We start from the raw sequence: 5,783 nt of genomic DNA, 5'->3' as shown, positions 1-5,783 counted from the left end.
ATTTGCTTGATTTTAGTACAGTAAAAAAAAAAATCAAATCATGTAGTGGTTTGCCTCTAACCACAGGGCTTCCTAAAATAGGAAACGATGAAATCTGCTACTTCATGCCTCTTTATCCTTCAGTCAAGATCCTCAGTTGGAGTAATAACTCCACTGAGATTAATGGAGTGCAGCCTACACCAGCTGAGGATCCGGCCCTGGGCCTCTAGAAATATCCCTGCAAGGCTTAATTCTGACTTCCCGGTGCATAACAACGCTGCTCCTTGCTGCTGGAATGACACTGGGAATTCTAGTGCAACTAAAATACACCACCGCCTGTTTGTCTGGTTTGCTTTTCACAAGAGAAGTATACAAGTGCCAATAGGGAGAGATTCCTCACAATGCTCCAGGCCCTTTGTTCCCCACTCCTGAAACAGCAATAAACCAGGCTCAAGTGATGAGAAAGGCTAGGCTTGGAACAGCTTTGAATCACCAGAGCATACAGCGATCTCCTTTGGGTAAAGGGAAGAGCCAAAGGTGCAGGCCATGCCCTATTCTCCTCTGTTCATTCCTTTGCATGGCTCATAAGGGGTGCTGTCATTCCTGAACTGTTGATCTCTTGCATTGAGCAGCTGGGACTTTAAGAAAAACACCAACAGTCAGGAGGCAAGTCTTGATGGTGGGCAATACTCTCCAAGTTCTCCTGGCAGAAAGTAACAAAAGCACTGTCTGCTAATCCCATCCTTTGTGCAAATAGTTCAAGTCTTGGAAAGATGATCCCTCCTTCAGGAAAGTGAAACCACTCTACCTTTCAACACTGCCATGTGGTTGGAAAGGCCTACCCAAAATGGGTACTCAGAGCAAATTGTGGAGATCAAGATATGAAATTTCTCTCCTTTCTTGTGTGCGATCATCAGCAGTGAACTACTTAACACTATGGAAATTTAAAGTATCATTGATATTTGAGTTAACATCCATTGACATGAATGGGACAGCTCACATCCAAGCTACTGTTTCAGGTTCTCTTCAAACTCAGGCAGAGGTTGTGGCCTCAGTTACACCAGAAATCACATTTTGGGGGGACCATAACTGCTAAAGACTAAGTTTTAAATGAAAGCCCAGACCCTGGAGAACAAGGACTGTTTGCGCATGCGCACACACGGCTAGTTCTTTGTGCCCCCTAGAGGCATGTGCTCCACATGTTGAGAATGCTCTTCTATAAACATCCCTGAATGGGACTCAGGGCTCATCTATGCTTGGAAATAATGAGACAGCTATTCTGAAATAATTATTCCAGAATAGTGCCCCACATGGACTCTTATTCCAGAATAAGAGTGTCTACTTGGGGGGTTTATACTGAAATGACTACTCTGGAATAATTATTTTGGGAAATTTGCAAGCGTGGATGAGCCTTTATACCAACCTTTAGGTTATCCAAATAAATTGCTTCCCAATCAGTTAGAGAATAATAGTTCCACAGTCTCAGTCATAAATTAACCTGAAGTCTCCACCCCAGCTCTCCACAATGGACAGCCATACAGATGGGAACATATTTCATGGGTCAGTGTTTTGTTAAATATGCCAGTGATCTTCTAGAGCAAGGAAGGATAGTGAACATTTCCCCCCCACCCCCAATATGCTCCTTAACATTTCATGTCCTAGCTATAAATAAATTCATGTTGGTGCTATTAGCTGATAGCCACAGTGCTCATGTTATCTTATGAGAAGATTATGAATAAGCAGAAGTTTGATTCATTTCAGAGGCATCATTTATAAATGGAAAAACATTAATAAAGTAGAATAAGAAGAACCCACAGTGACCTTGCTGACTGACAGCGTAAGAGGAAAGTAAATAGCTTGAGAGAGTTTTTGGTTTAATTTAACTATCAAGTTCGTAGGGCTAGATAGTGGAACCTGGTATTCACTCTGGCAAGCATCAACTCTCATGGGTGTTAGGCACCTAAATACCTTTGAGGATCTGGGGCTCTCACCTTTTGGCTTCAGCAAGACTGTTTGCACAGCCCTTACATTGGGTGAGCATTTATACAAACTGGCCTAAAGTGAGAATGGGACCTTTCAAAATTGTAAGGAAAAAAGAAATCTAGTATTAGACCAGCAGCAAAGGAGAGAATGATACAGGTTTAGTCTTTCCAAATCAGTTCTAATGTTAGGGTCATGGTATTTGAACATTTCTGATGGAAATATACACACATTGGAAAGAGGTCCCATTTGGCTTTCTTCCTAAGGTCACTCTTAGCTCTCTACCGCCTACACACTAATTCAGAATCCTGGTCTTATTTATTGGTCCCAGTGGATTGGATTGTTAGGGTGGGATCTCTGCTGAAAGAGGATGAAATTTTGGGCTTCGGTAGAAAGCACTGATTGAACAATTCATCTTCTCCCCGTGGAAACAAAATAATGGACAAGCACAGACAAGGGAAGTGGCTTTTTTCCCCACCTGTCCTTTGTCAGTCTTGTCCACTTTGGCTATAAACTCTGTGGGGCAGATACTGTCTTACCATGTGGCTGTACAGTGCCCAGCACCAGATCTCCATTGTGGCATCTAGGTGCTGAGATACTACTGCTAATAATCATCAGCATGTATCCATTAATTATTGTTGATAAATTATAACAGTTCATGGCAGCTCTGTGAGATCTAGTGACAAAGGGACCAGGTTACCAACTGGCGGCTGCACTGAAGTCAACATGTAATTGTTTAATGATATTTACAACATTATCATTGTACTGAATGATATTCGCCAGCAGGAGACCCAGTTCAGTGATGCAAAATGGCTCTGCAAATATCAGTTTCTCAGTTTGAAAACACTGGACAGAGTTCTTCAAAGTTGCAAGTTCAATCCCATGTTTTTTTTAATAAGGTGGTTATTATTTTAAGAGGTGGCTTCTTCAGTTCCCAGTTACTGGACATTTCATGGGTAGAATGTCAAAATCTGGCTCAAACTGAAGAAACTGGATTAGCAGAAATAAAAAAGTGACAGCAGGAAATGTCCAGTAACACTTAATCTTGTCTCAAAAAGTTTGCTCAGCTACTGTTCCATAAGAAGCCAGAACACATGACGAAGGCTCTAAAGGAAGTGCAGATAAGAATGGGAGTAGCATCAAATGAGAGACTCACTAAGCAAAGACTGGGAGGGATTCATATAGCACTTTTATTTAAAGAAAGGTCCCAGGGTTATATCAGGAAGTTCTGAATCAGCCCTCTCATCTGACTGTGCTTCTAAGGAAAGTATTAGACTATTTCAGGAGATGCCGGGAGGGGCATTAAGGGAAGCACAGCTTGATTGAGGAAATCCTAAATTGTTTCAGCAAAGGGAGGTTGTTATCTTACTCAGCCACTGAGGTTTTAAAAACCTCGTTTCTGAAAACAAAGGAACACAGGAGATATCCAGATGTAATGACATTTTCACAGAGTGCCATGACTGCAGACCGTTGTATAGGCTGTAAAGTCAGACAGGAGAGGAAATCTGGCTCTTTAAAGTCAAAAGTGAACATCTAGGAAGGAAACAAGGAGACATAGATGCACCTTTCCAAGACTGATTCTCTCCCCACCCCAGCCCATGTGGATCATAGCTAGTCCCTAGAATTCTGGTAATTTTTGGTTTTGTGTGTAAGACATTGAACTAGGACATAGGTTAAATCCCAACTCCTTGTGCTATCTTGGGCAAGTTGCTTAGTTTCTCTGTGCCTCTGTTTCCTCATCTGTAAAATGGGAATCATAATACTTTTCTCCCATCCTTTGGCTGTCATATTAGATTGACTTCTGTTGGTGAGAGAGAGTGAGCTTTTGAGGTTACAGAGTTTTATAGCTTATTACAACAACCTATAATCCACTAACAACCGCCACTCCTTCCAGCTACCTTCCCTACCCCAGTGACTGGAGGGATGTTAACACACATTTCACAGTGAAGTGGCCCATTAACTACTTATGCTAAACTATTTGTTCCCCCTTGTATTTAGTTGTGACACTGAGTACATTTCCCAGCCCTGAAGAAGAGCTCTGTGTAAACTCAAAAGCTTGTCTCTCACTAACAGAAGTTGGGCCAATAAAAGATACTCCCTTACCCACCTTGTGTCTCTTATATCCTGGCATTGACACACCTACAACAATACTGCATATATTTAGACAAAGATCTGGAGCAGGGAATGTCTCTTACTAGGTTTGTATAGTGCCTAACTCAATGCGGCTCAAACATCAGATGAAGCCTCTCCAAGTGCTTCTGTAATAAGTCATAATAATGTGAGTAAAAGATTTAGATAATTGTGTAAGAAATACCAGGTCTATGTTAAGAAGTGATGCTAAATTGTGTGGGAGGGAGTATTTAAAGCAGAATAGCGTAAGATTCAGTATGGAAGAGCTGAGAATCTAATTGTCATAATAGATGGGAAATTAAATTAAGTGCAGATAATACAAAAGTAAATTTTCTTAAATTACACCAAAAAGAGGCAGCCTTAAGTGGAAAGGAGAACAGAATGCATTTGAGTGTTGATCTAGAAAAATGTAAGTTCCCCAAAGCTCAGTGTGCAGTGAACAAAGAGATGCAAGATTTACATGAGGTCAGCCCAAATGATCTGGTGGTCCTTTCTGGCCTGGCTCTAAAAGGTCAGGAACATACATGTGATTGACATCAAATCAACAAAATCAGAAGGGAAAGGAAATCAGCAAAGTTTGCTGACTAGAACAACATTTTCAGAAGTGACTTAGAAGCCTAAGTCCCATTTTCAAAGTGATTTAGGCACTGAGGGCCAGATTTTAAAAGACATTTAGGCACCTAATGGTGCCGATAAGTGCCTAGTGGGATTTTCAGGAGTGCCTACGCATCTAACTCCTTTTGAATCAATAAGAATTAGGCATGCAGTTGCTTTTGAAAAGCCCACTAGGTACCTACCTGCATTTTTAGGCACTTTTAGGACTTGTCTACACTACCTGCCAGATTGGCAGGCAGCAATTGATCCAGCAGGGGGTTGATTTATCGTGTCTATACTAGATGTGATAAATCGAGCACTCTGTCGACTCTGGTGCTCCACCAGAATGAGGAGTGCAAGCGGAGTAGACGGGAGAGCGTCAGATGTCAACTTACCACCATGGTAAGTAGATCTAAGTACGTCGACTTCAGCTCCGCTATTCACGTAGCTGAAGTTGCGTATCTTAGCTCGCCCCTGCGCAGGATTGTAGACCAGCCCTTAGTGTGTTCAGAAATCTGGCACTAAGCTGACTTTCAGTGAGGCTTAAGAGCCTAAGGGCAGGTCTACACTGCATAGGTTAGATCAACCAGCAGCAGTATTTTGCATTACGGCGTGGCTTAGATCTACTTACAGTGGGATCCACCCTACGCTATGTCGATGGGAGAGGCTCTCCTGCCGACAGTGCTTCCACCTCTTGTTGAGGTGGAGTACAGAAATCGATGGGAGAGCGCTCTCCTGTCGATTGAGTGTGTCTTCACTAGACCCGCTAAATCAATGCCACTGCATCAATTGCAGCAGTGCCAATTTAGCTCCCCAGTGAAGACAAACCCTAAGTCACTTTTGAAAATTACCAAATACAACAAGGAGTCTGGTGGCACCTTAAAGGCTAACAGGTTTATTTGGGCACAAGCTTTTGTGGGTTAAAAAACCCAGTTCTTCAGATGCATCTAAATAAATAAATCTGTTTGGTGGCACCTTAAAGACTAACAGATTTATTTATTTAGATGCATCTGAAGAACTGGGTTTTTTAACCCACAAAAGCTTGTGCCCAAATAAACCTGTTAGCCTTTAAGGTGCCACCAGACTCCTTGTTGTTTTTG

The sequence above is a fragment of the Natator depressus genome, chromosome 3 (genome assembly GCF_965152275.1).
Source record: "Natator depressus isolate rNatDep1 chromosome 3, rNatDep2.hap1, whole genome shotgun sequence".
Taxonomy (NCBI): Eukaryota; Metazoa; Chordata; order Testudines; family Cheloniidae; genus Natator; species Natator depressus.
The sequence above is the reverse complement of the archived record's forward strand: the minus strand, read 5'-3'. Positions refer to the sequence as shown.